This window comes from Hevea brasiliensis, chromosome 14, assembly GCF_030052815.1.
Source record: "Hevea brasiliensis isolate MT/VB/25A 57/8 chromosome 14, ASM3005281v1, whole genome shotgun sequence".
In the NCBI taxonomy this organism is placed as follows: domain Eukaryota; kingdom Viridiplantae; phylum Streptophyta; class Magnoliopsida; order Malpighiales; family Euphorbiaceae; genus Hevea; species Hevea brasiliensis.
In genome coordinates, this window is record NC_079506.1 from 35546842 (window position 1) to 35566956 (window position 20115).

Here is a 20115-nt window from a genome sequence, read left to right on the forward strand (position 1 = left end):
ATATATTGTTGATCAATGATTACTCATATAGGTAGTACTGCTATCTGTAGTCCCTAATTGGTATACCCATTGATCCAACTATACATATATAAGCCTAGGTCTACTTTGGGCAAGTAAGCATTATTAATTATTTAAAAAAAATTTTATGTCCCTGTATAGTGGGGAAAGTGGATCCCACATACCTCTTTCATGTAATTTAGCATGTAGTGACTTATTAGGGATAAGTCCCTATCAAAAAAAAATTTATTTGAAGAACCTTTCTTTAGGTTCAGTTTTACTGTTTTGATTTTACATTTCAAATTGAGTAATTTATGGCCACTGTTTTGTAACACGCCTCACCCGACTACTGTGTAGCTGAGCAAGGCATGCTACATTCGGTGCTGGAACACCCTATCTTATTTTACTTTATTCTTTTAATAATTTGATCTTGTTATATTTTAATATCAATTATTTTTCTATGGAGAAACCAGTGGAGTTTCCCCTATTTTATTATCAGTTGACGTATTTCACTATTCACCTGCTTAAAATTTTCAATAATATTTTGCAATAAAAATCTCATCAATTATTTTCATAACCATCTCATAATTCACATCTCATTCATATATCTCAATTTCATATTCATTTCCATGCATTTCCATTCATGTGCAATTTATATATATAAATTCTCAAGTTTCATTAATTTATATGATTTACAGATTGATTATATAAATTCATAATTTACATAATCTACAAATTAATTACAGTTTCATAATCTATATTTCAACATACAATTCATAGTTTACATTACAAATAATAACTAATTATATTATACAAAATACATAATATAATCTATATGAGCCTTATCTACATGCATTGCTGAGGAGATGACAACCTTGAACACTCTGCAGATCAGAACTCCAAAATCTCTGTTCGGTATTCGCTGGGCTTTAACTTCAGTATCTGCGCGAGGAAACAAATCCATCGTGCTAAGCATTGCTGCTTAGTGGTGCAATAATATAACAAGGAAATAATATAACAAGTAAAAACAATTGGAGCATATTTTCTATACTCAATAATTTTATTGGGTTCATATGAAATTTTTCATACAATATATCTTTCGTCATTTATTGTAACACCCCCGTTTGCATAGCCTGGTATATTTCATCGTCGTGTGGTCCCGACAATTAATGGGATTAGGGCCACACTTAAGACAACTTGAGAAGCCATAAACACAAATAATTAGTAATGTTTAATTAGTTAACTATAAATAAGAAAACAGAACATAAGAGGTTAAACGAGCCGAGAGTCACAAATGATGAGTGACCTCCTCGAACGCATCGCAAGTCATTTTAAACTCAAATTTCAATCGTAAAGTGACGCCGGTCCTTAGGACCCTTATGAACACAAGTGGAAAAGAGAAAATCACGAAAAGAATCATAAGCTACCAAATAATTAGGTCGTGAGCCGGAAGAAATATTGATTATTTGCAAACCGATGAACCGTGAGGGGCGATTTGGTCAATTGACCCCGAGAGTCGACTCGACCTAATCACAAATAAAATCAAGAAAAGAAAATTTGAATAGAGAATTAAATTAAAGAACGAATAGAAAAAAATAAATAAAAACAAGAGGAAGAAGATGGAAAAGTCAAAGTTGATGACATCATGAATGATGTCATAAACAAATTAATATAGTGAATTATTAAATTGGGAATTGTGGTCTTCCATAAGATAAAGAAAAAAAAAGAAAAAAAATTAAAACACAAATCTTCTTCTTCAAAAACGTCACTCTCTCTCCCACACCAAAACCACCATGAAAGCTCATTTTTGAGCTTGAAGAACCAAAATCCAACCATGGCCAATTGTCCTACCATAACTAGATGTTGTTTGGACAACTAGGAAAGAGGATTCAAAGAAAAGAAAGAAGAAAAATTTGAAGAAAAGGGAGAAGAAATTCTGCACACAAGGTTAGTAAACTAAACTTGAATTGTTAGTTGATTTAGTTATGTTTATAGCTTAATTAACCTAGGAATATACTTAAAATGAAAAGAAATTAATGGTGGGAGGATTAAAGACAAATTCATCCAGCTAGGGTTTTGATGTGTGTGTATGAATTTGATGGACTTAAAGGTGTGTATGAGTATATGAACCTTAAGTAGTTGAGTTATTATGGTTTAAGGCTTTGAAAGTAGTTAAACACAATGAATTAGTGAGATTAGGGTTTGAATGTTAGGGTTAGTGAACTAAAATTTGAAGAAATGCATAAATGGCATGTTTAACCTATTGTGACATGAATTAATGGTCAATTATGACCAAATAAGTTGTGTGGGAATGGTGGAAAATTTAGCTAAATTCGTAGGTCAATGGTCATCCTTTGGCAGCATGACCAAACCTACTTTGAAGGACCAAAACTCAAATTTTACAAGCCTAATGGATATGCCACCAATTGGAGATGAAAATAGACATAAAAGCGCACAACTTTCATTAAGGAACCATGACCAAAAACTGACCAAAAGTTGGTGAAACAATTGACCAAAGTGAGTTGATAGCAGTCGCTCAAGCATTAAACCGACCAAATGAATAGTAACTGTTCATTTGGTCATAACTCGAGCTAGGTAGGTCAAATTGACCTGAAATTTTACCAGCAATTAGATATGATATAGACTAAAACATTCATGAAGAACACCAACCCAAATTAGGCCATTAACTCATTCAAATCATTGAGCAAAGTTAAAATTACTGTACTGAAACTCTGCAGAATTTTCAAAGGAGCAGCAATGTTTGGATGGCTATAACTCTCTCTAGAAAACTCGGATTTAGGCGATTCTTGAATCGATGGAAACCTAAGACATAGTAGAACATTTCATCTGAAGAAAGTTAGACCAAATTATGAACTTAACTTGATCAAATTACTGACCAAAGTTGGACCAAAAATCTGCCAAAGACCTAAATTGCAAGATGAATAAAGCACGTGAACAAGAAACTTATTTTGGCCATAACTTGAGCTACAAAACTCCGATTGAGGTGATCCAAAATGAGAATACACTTTAGACAATAAGGAACATTTTCTATGAAGGAAGTTTTGTCAAATTCCAATAGTAGATCGACCAATGGAATAGTGCAACTTCGGAGCACAAAACCGAAAATTGGCAATTTTGCCAAAATGACCTATGCTTTGAAAAAGTGACCAAAACCAACAAGTTTAATGAACAAAATGTGGTATGTGGGTGAAGTTGAAGTTCCCATACCTATTAATCCTTAGAAAGTCAATTATTTGACTTGAATAGTACAGTGAATAGTAACCCGAAACACAAAATTTCGAGAACGTCGAATTTAACACGTTAGAGCTAAGTAAATGCGGTTAAAATTTATTTTGGGATTTATGTTAAGTTCTAGTACTGAAACATTGTAAAATTTTGTGTTTCAGTTGAAAAGAATATCGGGAAGGAACTCGAGGAAACGAGTCGAGGCTAAGGGACGACTCGCTTGAGGTTTGTGCACAATAAACCCTATTTAAGCATTTTACTCTTGAAAAATTGATTTAGCATGCATTATGAACATATGAACTTTTGTGTTGCCACCTTGTGATCAAATTATAACTTTGGAAATTGATTTGATTTTTGTATGCAATATTTGAATGAAATGTTTGAAATGGATTTTATGTTCACACTTAGCATGACAGTATCACATTTCCTCCTCCATTTATGGGGTTGAGATCGCTTATTTTCCTCCCTCTCCGCTTGCCGATTGAGGTTGTAGATCGGATGAGTACTCATTAGCTAGCTAGCCACCTCCTCATTGGTTTCGATTAATGGGGTTGAGATTGCTTTGTCGTGGTGTACAACACGGCATTGATCGGAAATTTTGTGTCATGGCTTAAGTTGTGTACGACTTTGGCAACACTGTGTTTACGCAATTGTTTGACTAAACTGTTGTTTAATATATTATTTGACAAAATGAGTTGTTATGAGTTTTGATATTTGTGAAATGTGATTGTGAAGTATTCAAATTATGTTTCATCAATAAATGATTTATGTATCGCATTTAAAGTTTTATTGTGCACCACTGAGTATGTTTATACTCTGATAGTTTAATTTATCACGCAGATAAGAGCACGGAAAAAGCAGCAGAGTGAGTCACATCGAGTTGAAGATCACATCAAGCTTTTGTACGGTATTGTTTTATACCCTTATGGTTATTTTGATGTAAATCAGAATGTCATAAGTATCAATGTAAATTGAGCAGTTGTAAATAAATTGTAATAATATTATTTTGGGTTTGTTTCTGTAAATTTAATATTTGAAAACATGAATTTTCTACTTTATGTTTTGTAAATGAAGATATTAAATACTTTGAGATGAGAAATCTTGATTTGTATTGTGAAATTATTTGAAGTGCCTTGATTGAGTTGATTTGAGAATTATTGGTGGTTGGGAGTTGTGAAATATGTTTGGAAGTGCTTTTTACAGGTATTTGAAGAACTGGTTTCTCAAAATACAGAGGGAACTCTGTCAAAATTTTTATAAAATTTGCGACAAAATTTGAATGGACAAAAATTTTTACTAGTATTTAAACTTTGAATAAATGGTTTTTAATTCTTACCAAAATGCTCACCACTTCCAAAATGTAAGAAAATTGTTTTAAAATCCCTTGTAGGGTACTTAATGAGTTATCGGTAGGTGAAGTTCGGTAGTTCATTAAGTATTCTACGGGAGCATGCTATGCCTTACGGAGGGGTAAGGTGTGACATGTTTTAGTGGTATCAGAGCATGATTTTGGAATAAATTTTGACTATGCATGTGAATATTTCTCTGATAAGTACAACTGCTCAAGTGTCTTTAATTGATACATATGACGTATTTACATCATAAATATGCACTAACGGAGGTCAACCTCCTTGTGTTTGATCTCAGGAAGTAGAAAATTGAGAAAAACGGAATGGAAGGAGGAGATCATTCCGAAAAACAATCTGTTGAGGCTGAGGTTCAAGGGGAAGCCCCAAAGACCTGCACGTGAGTGGGTCACCACTCCAGCCTCCCGCTCCAAAGACCGCAGCTTTCTTGCTCAATTTATGCAGCAGATGGTCGCCTTCTTTCAAAGAAATGGCGGGTAATGTGCCACCCCAAGCTCAAATGCCAAGATCAAAGACAACCACAAATTTCTCACTTCAGTGATGAAAATTGATGAAATTTGGGGCCACCGAGTTTAAAGGTACTGTGGATCCACCGGAAGCGTAATGCTGGTTGGAAAGAATGGAACGGGTTTTTAGAAAGTCTGCAGGTACGTAAGAAATGAAGTTTGAGTATTCTCGCTCCTTATTACAAGGGGATGCCTATGAATGGTGGAAGACCATCCCCACACCGTGGAGCCACCGTGTTAACCTGGTCATACTTCTTGAGGGAGTTCCGACAGAAATGGGTTCCCGATGCATATGTGGACATGAAGTTGCAAGAATTTCTGAGTTTGAAACAAGGGAACCGAACTGTAGCAGAATATGAGAGAGATTTTTCAAGACTAAGCCACTATGCTGGAAGCTTAGTCTCCACCCCCAGAGACAGATGCAAGAGGTTTGAGGCTGGGCTAAGACAGAGTCTGAGAATGCAAGTTGTGGGATTCAGACATCAGAATTTTGCCGAATTGATCTCACAGGCCCTAGAACTAGAAAAGATAGAATCAGAAGGGGCAGTGAAGAAGGGTCCACAAGAGAAAACTGAAAAGACTACTGAACAAGCATCTGGAAGTGGTTCTGGGAAGAGGAAACAGTTTGGGGGATCTAGCTCCCGTAGAGGCAGAGGCAGATTTTCTGGCCAAAGACCACCCCGGTCTGGTCAGCAGACCCAGCAGGCACCCCGAGGATCTCTATCGGTCCGGCAGTGTGAAACGTGTGGTAGAACACATGGTGGGGTTTGTTTCAAGGCTACTGGTGCATGTTTTAACTGTGGAGGAAGCGGACATTTCGCTAAGGATTGCACTAGTCTGCGCTGTCCGATCTTTTACTACATCCAAGGATCACCAAGTCTCGCACCTGCAGGGTCACGCCACCGCTAGAGGCAGAGGCAGAGGTAGGGGTCCCGTAACACCGGAAGTCGAGCACCGTTAACCACCAAAGATCCATGGCGCACTGTTAGAGTATATACCATGCGTCAAAGGGAAGAGGTCAAACATCGATGTTGTAGCCGGTAATTTCTCCATGCTTGACAAAGATGTGCATGTGTTATTTGATCCTGGCTCCACTCATTCGTATGTTAGTGCTAGTGTGTTGTGTTCTACTACTATTCCGTGTGTACCAATGGACTATGATGTGTTAGTAACTAGTCCATTAGGCCAGAGGTCGTGGTAAATAGGTCAGATAGAGACTGTCCTTTGGTGATCCAAGGACACACTTTTTTGTCTGATTTAATTGAAATGCCCTTCAGAGATTATGACATTATCTTGGGCATGGATTGGTTAGCCAGGCATCACGCCATGATTGATCAGAGATCAAGATACCACTTTTGGTCTCTCTCAGTATGGTGATGTAGTACTACATGGGGAGAGATGCTTATTGCCTTCAAATATCATTTCACCAGACCGCCGTAAAAATGATTAAAAAGCGGTGAGGCGATTGGCACATGTGATAGACACCCAAGTGGGGAGTCCAGCATTGGAGGACATTCCTACTGTATGTGACTTTCCGGATGTATTTCCTGAAGAATTGCCAGGATTACCTCCAGAAAGAGATGTGCAGTTTGAAATTGATGTTATGCCTGGTGTGGACCCAATCTCCATAACGCCATACAGAATGGCACCAGCAGAACTAAAAGAATTGAAAGTGCAGTTGCAAGAGTTGCTTGATAAGGGCTTCATTCGCCCTAGTGTGTCACCTTGGGGAGCGCCAGTATTATTTGTAAAGAAGAAGGATGGCACTCTCCGGTTATGCATTGACTATCGGCAGTTGAATAAGGTGACAATAAAGAACAGATATCCATTGCCCCGTATTGATGATTTATTTGATCAGTTGAGGGGTGCAGCTGTATTCTCCAAAATTGACCTGAGATCAGGTTATTATCAGCTGAAAGTACAAGAGCAGAGTATTTCTAAAACTGCCTTTAGAACCCGCTATGGCCATTATGAATTCCTAGTCATGCCATTCGGGTTAACCAATGCTCCGGCTGCTTTTATGGATCTGATGAACACTATTTTCAGACCATACCTCGACCAATTTGTGGTGGTATTTATTGATGATATATTAGTCTATTCGAGGAATGTAGAAGAGCATGATAGACATCCATGGATTGTACCGCAAACTTTGAGGGAGAAACGACTATATGCCAAATTGTCAAGTGTGAATTTTGGTGAAGGAGATATCCTTTTGGGTCATGTAGTGTCAAAAGAGGGCATTAAGGTAGATCCTAGCAAGATTGAAGTCGCCCCACTGGAAGCCACCCGTAAAATGTCACGTAGATTCGCAGTCAAGTTAGCCGGATACTACCGCCGATTTGTGAAGGATTTTCCATGTTGGCATCTCCATTGACCAAGCCGCTTAGAAAAGATGTGAAATTTCGGTGACGGACAAATGCCAAAGAAAGCTTTAATGAATTGAAGAGATGTTTGACAGAGGCTCCATCCGACTTTACCTACTCCGTAAAGAGTACACGCTTATAGCGATCCTTCTCACAATGGGTTAGGTTGTGTGTTGATGCAAGATCGAAATGTTATTGCCTATGCATCATGCCAGCTAAAACCGCATGAGAGGAATTATCCAACACATGACTTGGAGCTTGCAGCTATTGTGTTTGCTCTTAAGATCTGGAGACATTATTTGTATGGGGAGAAGTGTTACATTTACATGCATCATAAGAGTTTGAAGTATTTGGGCACCCAGAAAGAGTTGAATTTGAGACAGAGGAGATGGTTAGAATTGATAAAAGACTATGATTGTCTGATAGACTATCAGCCAGGGAAAGCTAATGTTGTGGCTGACGCCCTAAGTCGCAAGACTATGGCAAGTCTACGGGTTACTCCTTTGTCTTTGGTACATGAGTTGAGGTTATTACATGCCAGTTTAGAGATTAATGATGATGGGCAGGCAGCAGTTGCATGGCATGTACAGCCAGTGTTAATTGATCAGATCAGAATGGCTGCTCAGAATGATGCAAGGTATCAGAAGCTGTTAGAAGAAGTCCGACAGGGCAAGAAACCAGAGTTCTCAATCAGAGATGATGGTTTACTGCTACACCAAGGCAGAATGTGTGTTCCTAATGATGTTGATTTGAGGCAGATCATTTTGAAGGAAGCACATGAGTCTCCTTTTGCCATGCACCCTGGTGGTACAAAAATGTATAGAGGGCTAAAGGAGCATTACTGGTGGATGGGTATGAAGAGAGATGTGGCAGAGTTGGTGTCCAAATGCCTAACTTGTCAGCAAGTAAAGGCAGAGCATCAAGTACCCACTGGGTTGTTACATCCGCTACCAGTGCCGGAATGGAAATGGGAAAGAATAACAATGGATTTTGTGATGGGACTTCCGAGGACACAGAAGAGTCATGATGCAGTTTGGGTCATTGTTGACAGACTAACCAAGTCTGCTCATTTTCTGCCAATCAATGGACTACGCTGGACAGATTGGCCAGTTGTACATCGATGAGATTGTGAGATTGCATGGAGTGCCGATTCATCGTGACGCATGAGATCCTAGGTTCACTTCTAGATTCTGGGGTAGTCTTCAGAGAGCCCTAGGAACTAGATTGAACTTCAAGATCGCATTCCATCCACGCATGCATGGCCACCCGAGAGGGTAATTCGATCTTGGAGGATATGCTATGGGCTTGTGTGATTGAGTTTGAGGGCAGTTGGGATACACACTTGCCTTTGATTGAGTTTGCTTACAATAACAGCTACCAATCAAGCATTGGGATGCCTCCATATGAAGCTTTGTATGGCAAAAAATGTAGAACCCCGTTGTGTTGGGATGATGTGGGTGAAAGAAAGATGATCGGACCCGAAATTGTTCAACAGATCAAGAGAAAATCGTGGTGATCGAGATCGACTTAAAGTCGCATCGCATCACAAAAGTCCTATGTTGATTTGAAAAGAAGGGATATTGAGTATGCAAAGGTGAGAAGGTTTTCTCAAAGTTTCTCCTTGGAAGAGAATTATGAGATTCGGCAGAAAGGGGAAACTGAGTCCTCGTTTCATTGGGCCATATGAGGTTCTGGAAAGAGTGGGTCCTTTGGCTTATCGTTTGGCACTACCTCCAGAGTTGGAGAAGATACATAATGTCTTCCATGTGTCTATGTTGAGGAGGTATCGATCAGACCCATCTCATGTACTACCAAGAGAAGAAATAGAAGTGAATCCAGACTCACATATGAAGAAGAACCCATAAAGATTCTCGCTTATGAGGTGAAGCGACTCTAAATAAGGTATACCATTGGTAAAAGTGCTATGGAACCATCATTCGGGCCAAGAAGCTACTTGGGAACGAGAGGAGGACATGAGGAGACAACACCCACAGCTATTCAGAGATTGATACCAGGTAAAAATTTCGAGACGAAATTTATTTAAGGGGGGGAGAATTGTAACACCCCCGTTTGCATAGCCTGGTATATTTCATCGCTCCTGACCGTGTCGGTCCTGCATAATTAATGGGATTAGGGCCACACTTAAGACAACTTGAGAAGCCATAAACACAAATAATTAGTAATGTTTAATTAGTTAACTATAAATAAGAAAAACAAAACATAAGATGTTAAACGAGCCGAGAGTCACAGTGATGAGTGACCTCCTCGGGAACGACTGCGAAGTCATTTTAAACTCAAATTTCGAATCGTAAAAAGTGACGCTGCGGTCCTTAGGACCCTTATGAACACAAAGTGGAAAAGAGAAAATCACGAAAAAGAATCTGGTTACCAAATAATTAGGTCGTGAGCCGAAGAAATATTGGATTATTTACAAATCGGATGAACCTGAGGGGCGATTTGGTCAATTGACCCGAGAGTCGACTCGACCTAATCACAAATAAAATCGAAGAAAAGAAAATTTCGGAATAGAGAATTAAATTAAAGAACTAATAGAAAAAAATAAATAAAAAAAAAAAGAGGAAGAAGATGGAAAAGTCAAAGTTGATGACATCATGAATGATGTCATAAACAAATTAATTTAGTGAATTATTAAATTGGGAATTGTGGTCTTCCATAAGATAAAGAAAAGAAAAAAAAAAAATTAAAACACAAATCTTCTTCTTCAAAAAAACGTCACTCTCTCTCTCCCACACCAAAACCACCATGAAAGCTCATTTTTGAGCTTGAAGAACCAAAATCCAACCATGGCCAATTGTCCTACCATAACTAGATGTTGTTTGGACAACTAGGAAAGAGGATTCAAAGAAAAGAAAGAAGAAAAATTTGAAGAAAAGGGAGAAGAAATTCTGCACACAAGGTTAGTAAACTAAACTTGAATTGTTAGTTGATTTAGTTATGTTTATAGCTTAATTAACCTAGGAATATACTTAAAATGAAAAGAAATTAATGGTGGGAGGATTAAAGACAAATTCATCCAGCTAGGGTTTTGATGTGTGTGTATGAATTTGATGGACTTAAAGGTGTGTATGAGTATATGAACCTTAAGTAGTTGAGTTATTATGGTTTAAGGCTTTGAAAGTAGTTAAACACAATGAATTAGTGAGATTAGGGTTTGAATGTTAGGGTTAGTGAACTAAAATTTGAAGAAATGCATAAATGGCATGTTTAACCTATTGTGACATGAATTAATGGTCAATTATGACCAAATAAGTTGTGTGGGAATGGTGGAAAATTTAGCTAAATTCGTAGGTCAATGATCATGCTGCTGGCAGCATGACCAAACCTACTTTGAAAGACCAAAACTCAAATTTTACAAGCCTAATAGATATGCCACCAATTGGAGATGAAAATAGACATAAAAGAGCACAACTTTCATTAAGGAACCATGACCAAAAACTGACCAAAAGTTGGTGAAACAATTGACCAAAGTGAGTTGATAGCAGGCTGCCTCAAGATTAAACTGACCAAATGAACAGTAACTGTTCATTTGGTCATAACTCGAGCTAGGTAGGTGAAATTGACCTGAAATTTTACCAGCAATTAGATATGATATAGACCTAAAACATTCATGAAGAACACCAACCCAAATTAGGCCATTAACTCATTCAAATCATTGAGCAAAGTTAAAATTACTGTACTGAAACTCTGCAGAATTTTCAGTGGAGCAGCAATGTTTGGATGGCTATAACTCTCTCTAGAAAACTCGGATTTAGGCGATTCTTGAATCGATGGAAACCTAAGACATAGTAGAACATTTCATCTGAAGAAAGTTAGACCAAATTATGAACTTAACTTGATCAAATTACTGACCAAAGTTGGACCAAAAATCTGCCAGCACCTAAATTGCAGATGAACAAAGCACGTGAACAAGAAACTTATTTTGGCCATAACTTGAGCTACAAAACTCCGATTGAGGTGATCCAAAAATGAGAATACACTTTAGACAATAAGGAACATTTTCTATGAAGGAAGTTTTGTCAAATTCCAATAGTAGATCGACCAATGGAATAGTGCAACTTCGGAGCACAAAACCGAAAATTGGCAATTTTGCCAAAATGACCTATGCTTTGAAAAAGTGACCAAAACCAACAAGTTTAATGAACAAAATGTGGTATGTGGGTGAAGTTGAAGTTCCCATACCTATTAATCCTTAGAAAGTCAATTATTTGACTTGAATAGTGTAATGAATAGTAACCCGAAACACAAAATTTCTAGAACTCGAATTTAACACGTTAGAGCTAAGTAAATGCGAAGTTAAAATTTATTTTGGGATTTATGTTAAGTTCTAGTACTGAAACATTGTAAAATTTTGTGTTTCAGTTGAAAAGAATATCGGGAAGGAACTGAGGAAACGAGTCGAGGCTAAGGGACGACTCGCTTGAGGTTTGTGCACAATAAACCCTATTTAAGCATTTTACTCTTGAAAAATTGATTTAGCATGCATTATGAACATATGAACTTTTGTGTTGCCACCTTGTGATCAAATTATAACTTTGGAAATTGATTTGATTTTTGTATGCAATATTTGAATGAAATGTTTGAAATGGATTTTATGTTCACACTTAGCATGACAGTATCACATTTCCTCCTCCATTTATGGGGTTGAGATCGTTTATTTTCCTCCCTCTCCGCTTGCCGATTGAGGTTGTAGATCGGATGAGTACTCATTAGCTAGCTAGCCACCTCCCTCATTGGTTTCGATTAATGGGGTTGAGATTGCTTTGTCGTGGTGTACAACACGGCATTGATCGGAAATTTTGTGTCATGGCTTAAGTTGTGTACGACTTTGGCAACACTGTGTTTACGCAATTGTTTGACTAAACTGTTGTTTAATATATTATTTGACAAAATGAGTTGTTATGAGCTTTGATATTTGTGAAATGTGATTGTGAAGTATTCAAATTATGTTTCATCAATAAATGATTTATGTATCGCATTTAAAGTTTTATTGTGCACCACTGAGTATGTTTATACTCAGCGATAGTTTAATTTACTGTCGCAGATAAGAGCAAGGAAAAAGCAGCAGAGTGAGCTGCTACTGAGTTGAAGATCACATCAAGCTTTTGTACGGGTATTGTTTTATACCCTTATGGTTATTTTGATGTAAATACTATAATGTCATAAGTATCAATGTAAATTGAGCAGTTGTAAATAAATTGTAATAATATTATTTTGAGTTTGTTTCTGTAAATTTAATATTTGTAAACATGAATTTTCTACTTTATGTTTTGTAAATGAAGATATTAAATACTTTGAGATGAGAAATCTTGATTTGTATTGTGAAATTATTTGAAGTGCCTTGATTGAGTTGATTTGAGAATTATTGGTGGTTGGGAGTTGTGAAATATGTTTGGAAGTGCTTTTTACAGGTATTTGAAGAACTGGTTTCTCAAAATACAGAGGGAACTCTGTCAAAATTTTTATAAAATTTGCGACAAAATTTGAATGGACAAAAATTTTTACTAGTATTTAAACTTTGAATAAATGGTTTTTAATTCTTACCAAAATGCTCACCACTTCCAAAATGTAAGAAAATTGTTTTAAAATCCCTTGTAGGGTACTTAATGAGTTATCGGTAGGTGAAGTTCGGTAGTTCATTAAGTATTCTACGGGAGCATGCTATGCCTTACGGAGGGGTAAGGTGTGACATTCATGTTGCTCTCTAGAATCACTTCTTTCATAAGTTTATAATAATCATTTATATAATGTACAAATAAATATAAAATTTATACTTATACTTATATTCTTATGAAAGTCACATTTGTAATGTTATTAAAGTTATAATTCTTCTACTAGTCTTCTTATCACTTCCTTGATACTTTCTAAGTTGTTTACAATCATTTCGTAATATTTAAAATTTTTAGAACTAGTTTAATTTACTTTAAATCATTCTAAGGAACAAATTTTTGGAGCTAATCTAATTTATTTCAGAACTTCTTCTCATTTATTTACTTTCTAGCATTTTTAATTGCTAATATTCATAACTTATTTTAATAAATTAGACTGCCTAAGTAACCTACGATAGACTGACTAAATTGGATAACGAGTCGTTAGCACTGGACACCGCGGTGCCTCGGGTCGTCATACCATGGGACGTAGAACGTCAACCACGTATGCAGTCAGTATGACTATAACACATAATCGGCCATTAAGCCATGAGTGCGAGCATAAAGCCATGAATGCGGGCATAAAGCCATGAATACGGGCATAAAGCCATGAATATAAGCATAAAGCCTTTCGCAGTACTGCTAAAACAATACCCTATTGGCATGCCAAACTATCTAATCTGACACACATGTCTAGGCAATACAAGGGCACATAATAACATTAAATATTAGTATATTGTGTTTTATGACTTCATTATTTCATGATAAATTTCAATTATAATTTATACATTCATTTGATCATTTATATGATCACAATTCATATCTATTATCCTTTTATACCATTGTACTCAAAGTACTTTTCCTTTCTACAATAATGAGAACTAATGTCTCATTCATACATTAATATGATTCATTTATTCATTCATTATGTTATTCATATTGATCACAATTTTAAACAATGGTTCACATGTACCATTGTATTCAAAATATTTTTCCTTTCTCTCTTTATGGGAACTTAAATCCCAAATGGCACTTTTATCACATTTATTCATTCAACAATCTATTCATGCAAAGAACATTTCATACTTCAAGTTGTTTTGCTAATATATTATGAATTCCACTGGTGTTGGGAGTATAAATCTCAATTACCTATTCCAAGTAATCCATGAACATTTCATGGATTCCAAATTTCATGCCTTAATTTCCTCTACCAATTTGGTTCTTACACTTTGTGTCTTTATATTACTATTCACCTTACTATTTACTCAAATTGTTGACTTTTTTTATACATAATAAATTTATTGAACCTAAATTCACCAAGATACCACATTTTGCATTCTAAAGTTGTTGGTATTGGTTGCCAATACCATTTCAAAGCTTAGTGTTAGTTATTCACAATTTTCAGATTTCAAGCACTAAGTTTATTGTTCCATTAGTCATTTGTACAGTAGGAATTTGACAAAATTGTCTTTATGAAAGTTGTTCCTTATTGTATCTAGTTACATTTTGTTTTTGAATCACTCCATTTGGAGTTTTGTAACTCAAGTTATGATCATTTTACCATAACTGGCTGGATTGACCTATACCTAGAATTTCTAGGCAATTTGGTTCTGCCAGATTTGGTGACCTAAGTTTGGTTGGCAATTTGACTAGGTTATGATTAGAATTTGGATTTGTGTTCTTCATGAAAGTTGTAGGACTATGTCTCAGCTTTCTTTTGGTAAAATTTCAGATCAATTGAACTTTCCTACCATGAGTTATGACCATTTGAACAAATATTATTTATTTGGTCATTTTCCAGGGACAGCATGTTGGTCAACCGGATTAGGGTAATTTTTAGGTCAACTTGGTTTGGTTTTCTGGGCAGGATTTCTTCACCAAAGTTGTGCCATTATGTGTCTAGTTTCATGTTCAATTAGCCTTGCACCAATTGAACCTACAAAACTCCATTTATGGCTGCCCAAACTTGCTGGACTCACAACCAGTCTTGCAGGTCACCAAGGGCAGCATGCCTAAACTCAACTCCATTACCCTTACTCACTTCAATTCCTCCTCACACACATTCAAATGGTCACTAATTGACTATTACAAGGTTAATATACCATTTCATAAGCAAAACTCCAATTTTTTCACAAACCCTAATTCCCAAGTGTCCATTTCATGCTTTTCATGTCATCTAACACATCCAACACACATAGTTCAACATCTAACTCAAGTTATCTCATCACAAACCACTTCTAAACAATTCAAGTCATACAAATCAACAAATCTCATCCTTCTCCCATGGCTGTAAATTTTCATAAACACTTCAATATAATTGTTTTGTTCAATTTTACAATAAATTCTCATTTAATTTGTCTTCCTAACAAAGATTAAAAGATATGGAAGTGAGTATAGGCACTAACCTCAATTGCTAACTATTCCAAGTCTCCAAAACTTCCTTTTTCCTTATTCTTTTTGCTGCCTAGTGATGATCTATGGTTTGAGGATCAAATTTAGTGAAGAGCTTGAGTGGTTTTATGGTGAGATTAAGTGGGGTGTGAAGCTTGGGAAGCTTTTTATGGAGGAATGGGTTAGGGTGAGGGAGACGTCTTGTCATACCCTACTCCTCGTAAGATGTAATATGCTCCCGTAGTACACCTAATGAATTACCGTACTTCGCTTACCGGTAACCCATTAAATATACTACAAGGGATTTTAAAACAATTTTCGTTCATTTTTAAATTGGTGGGTAAATTTTTTTTTTTCAGATATTAAAAACCTTTATTTAAAGTCCAAACATAAATTAAATTTTTAGATATTTAAAATCTCTGTAATTTTTACAAAAATTTCGGCAGAGTGCCATCTGTATTTTGAGAAAATAGTTCTTCAAAACCTGAAAATAAAGACACTCCCAATATTTTTTTCAATCACAACTCCATTATTCAATCTCATTTCACAAATCAACACAAACAACTCAATACACAGTTTAAATTAAATCAAACATTGAAATATCTTATCAAGATAACAAAATGAATATTTACATTCATGGGAGTATTAAAAATTTAGTAGTGCAAAACTTTATAAATACATAAAATCTCAAGATAACCTTATAATAATTTGTATTTCATTACAATCCAAAAATATATTACAAAAGAGTTGGTACAACTACTCAAAGTAAATTTCATACATACAATTACAGAATTGTATCAAAATCTAAAGTACGAGGGTATACCTATGATATACCCGAAGATAGTCTCACTATGTCTTTTAGTAATCTTGCTCAGCTGCTTTATATTTTCTTTCACCTGCGATAGCATACAAAGCTATCGTTGAGTGGTGAACTCATTAGTGCACAAACTAATAATTTAAAACTTAATACAAGTTATGCTTGATTATTCATAACAAATAAAAATTTAAAATTTCTAAATTCTTCAAAATTCATAACATTCAGAAATCAATATTTTCATTCATGCAAATTATTCATTTGAATAACATTTTGGTCAAATAGTAACTATTTATCTACATTTCTTTTAAATCCCGAGACAATATAAAAATATTTTGAATCACTGACAAATTATTTATTTCAACCACAATTTATCAAACTATGCATAATTTAGAGGGCGTTGCCAACAATTCACACAGTTGAACCCATGACCCAAAATTCAAATAGATGTCGTGTTGTACACTATGACATTTCACACTATCCCAATAATCGAGGCTAAAAGGGAGGAACAAAGACTACCTAGTATATATGAGTAGTCATTCAAATTCTTCCCCAACTGGCAAGCCAGAGAGGAAGGAACTCGCCCCATCTAGTGGAGGAGATATCTCACTAGACAAGCTAATGAGAATTCACAACATATTTTGCCATGTCAACTATGGTTTCAAATCATATTCAAAACAATTTCTATTTACAAAGTGTTTACAAATCATCAACATATTTAATCATCATAAATTCATGCTCAAGGTTGGCAACACAACAAATTTAAAATTTACAATCCTCAAAACCATGCAATAAATCCTTAAATGCATAAGAAAATTTACATTTAATTTATACAATTTCATTCAACAAATTAAAATCCTCAACACAACAAAATTATAAATCATAAAATAAATTTGTTCAAATCAATTTAGAAGTGAAAAGTAACAAAATAGTTAGTTGCGCACAAACCTTATATGAGTCGCCTCTTGGCCTTGACTCGATGTCTAGGGTTCTTTCCTGGTGTTCTTTTCAACTGAAACACACAGTTTTATAGTGTTTCAGTATCATAACTCATCGTAAATCTAAAAATAAATTCAAATTCACTTATACCTAGCTTTAATATGCTAAACTTTGCATTCTTTAAATTTTGTATTTCGAGGTTACTATTCATGACACTATTGAAGTCAATTTGTTGACTTTCTAAGGCTTAATAGGTATGGGAATTCCAACTTCACCCACATACCACATTTTGGTAACTAAATTTGTTGGTTTTGGTTGTTTACTCAAATTCTAAGTCTTTTAGGAAAATTTGCAAATTTTCAGTTTTGGGTGTCTTATGTTGTATTGTTTCATTGGTCATTTTACTGTCAGAATTGGGTTAAGCTTTCTTCATAGAAAATGTTCCCTATTGTCTTAAATTTATTCTCCTTTTTGAATCACCCCAATTAGACTTTTTTAGTCAAGTTATAGCCATTTGAATCATGGCTGCCGGATTGGACTTAACCCAGATTTCTGGGCACCAAACTGGTTCTGGCAGTTTTAAGTCACCAAATTTGGGTGGCCAAATGACTTGGTTAACGGCATATTTTGGGTTTGTGTTCTTCATGAAAGTTTTAGGTCTATATCTCAGCTTTCCACAGGTAAAATTTCAGGTCATTTAGAACTTCCTAGCCCAAGTTATGGCTAAATGAATAAATACTGTTCATTTGGTCATTTTTGTACAGGTCAGATTGCCTAATTATGGGTTTGGCCAATTTGTTCACTATGCTATGGTCACTTTCTAGGCATGATTCCTAAATGAAAAATGTTTCATTTTGTGTCTATTTTCATTCCCAATTTGCCTCATACCAATTAGACTTGTAAATTTTCAGTTTTGGTCCCTGAAAGGGACCTTGGTCCTGCTGCCTGCAGCATGACCCTAAGCAATCCGAATTTGCATTTGGTTCCAACACTTCTAACATACTCCAATTGGTCACAAATGACCATTTCTCAGCTTAAACTAGGTCAAACACACCATTTAACATATTCTCACATTTTTGTCTTCCAAAACCGTAGGTGCCAAACCCTAATTTTCATGCTTAGCTCAATTCATGCAATTTAAACATACAAATCACCTATACAACATTAATTCACCAAGATTTCAAGTTTAACCTGACTAAACACCATCAAACTATAGGATACCATGGCTGCTGAAATTTTCTACTCATCATGCATGCAAGATTATTTTCATTTTCTTCACAATTTCCATGCATCTCAACTAAATTTCAAGTAGTATTTAAAGATTTAAAACCAGTTTATACATACGTTGATTTATGGATTCTCTAATTCTCCAAGTCTCCTTCTTTTCTTCTTCTTTTTGTTACTAATCACTCTACCAAGGTCTAAAATCAAACTTTAATGTTGGTGGTTAGGGTTTTTATGGTGAGGAAGGGAGGAGAAATTAAGCTTTTAAGGGTTAAAAATGGTGGAATTGTGAGAGAATTAGAGAGAAAGAGAGAGTGGTGGAAATCCATGAGAAAGAAGACCAAAAAATAAATTTCTTTATTTTGTTATTTTATGTGTATTTATCCCAAATTGACTTAGTCAAATTAAGTAAATAATTGATAATTATTTATTGAGTCATACATGATGTCATCCATGATGATGTCATTTTTCTTTATTTTCTTTTCTTTTCTTTTTTCTTTCTTTTTCCTCACTTCTTTAATTTAATTCTATATTCTAAAATTTTCATTTCTCCGATTTTATTGGACAGTTAGGTCAGGAGTCAACTCTAGGGGTGAATTGACCAAATTGCCCCTCGCCGGTTCGACCCGATTTGTAAATAATTCAATATTTCTTCTGGATCCCTGACCTAATTATTTGACTTGCTTAACAATTCTTTTCTGTGATTTTCTCTTTTCCATTGTGTTCGCAATAGTCCTAAGGACCGCAGTGTCACATTTTTCAGTTCGAAATTTGAGTTTAGACTGACCTCGCAGTCACTTCCTGGGAAGGTCACCCATCGCTGTGACTCCCGGCTCATTTAACCTTTTATATTCTGTTTTTCCTATTTTTACTTTTCTATCTAGTAATCACTACTTATTTTCGATCAGGGCTTTTCTAGGTGTCTTAAACATAGTTCGAATCCTTTTAATTGTCCGGACTGATACCGATCACCGGAATAGTAAAATATACCAGGCTATGCAAATAGGGGTGTTACACATCTGGTTTGGTGAGGAAGAAGCAGAATTATGTTGTCAAGTTTTGGTGTTCCTTATCCCTTTTAATAAGTTTAATAAATTGTAATTGGTGGAGGAAATTTAAATGACATCATATGATGTCATAATTAGCATTTTCTTTCATTTTCTTTTCTTCTCTTCTCTACACATTTCCAATTTAATTTTTAGTAACATTTTTTTTACATTTTATGTCATAATAATTATTTGCTTAACTGGACAAGTCCGCAAAAAATCATATCTGAAGAAGAAATGACCAAAATGCCCTCCGTTTGGCTTAACATACTAAAATTGTTTGTACTTGTCGACACCATATTTTGGCCGATCCCCAGAATCAACAAACTTCGAAATCGATCCCTAGCACTAAGTCTCTCCTTGCCATCTAATCACAGTTCCGATCTCTCTTCACAGAGAGTTGAGTCAATGTTAAGCTCTCGTATTCGTTAAAGCCTTATCGGTCTCTCAAATCATTCACCGATCTCTCAAGCCAATTGTCAAATATCCTGACCAGTTAACTATATTCCTGATCTCTCTTGTCAGACAAGATTGAATTAACACTAGATCCTTGCTA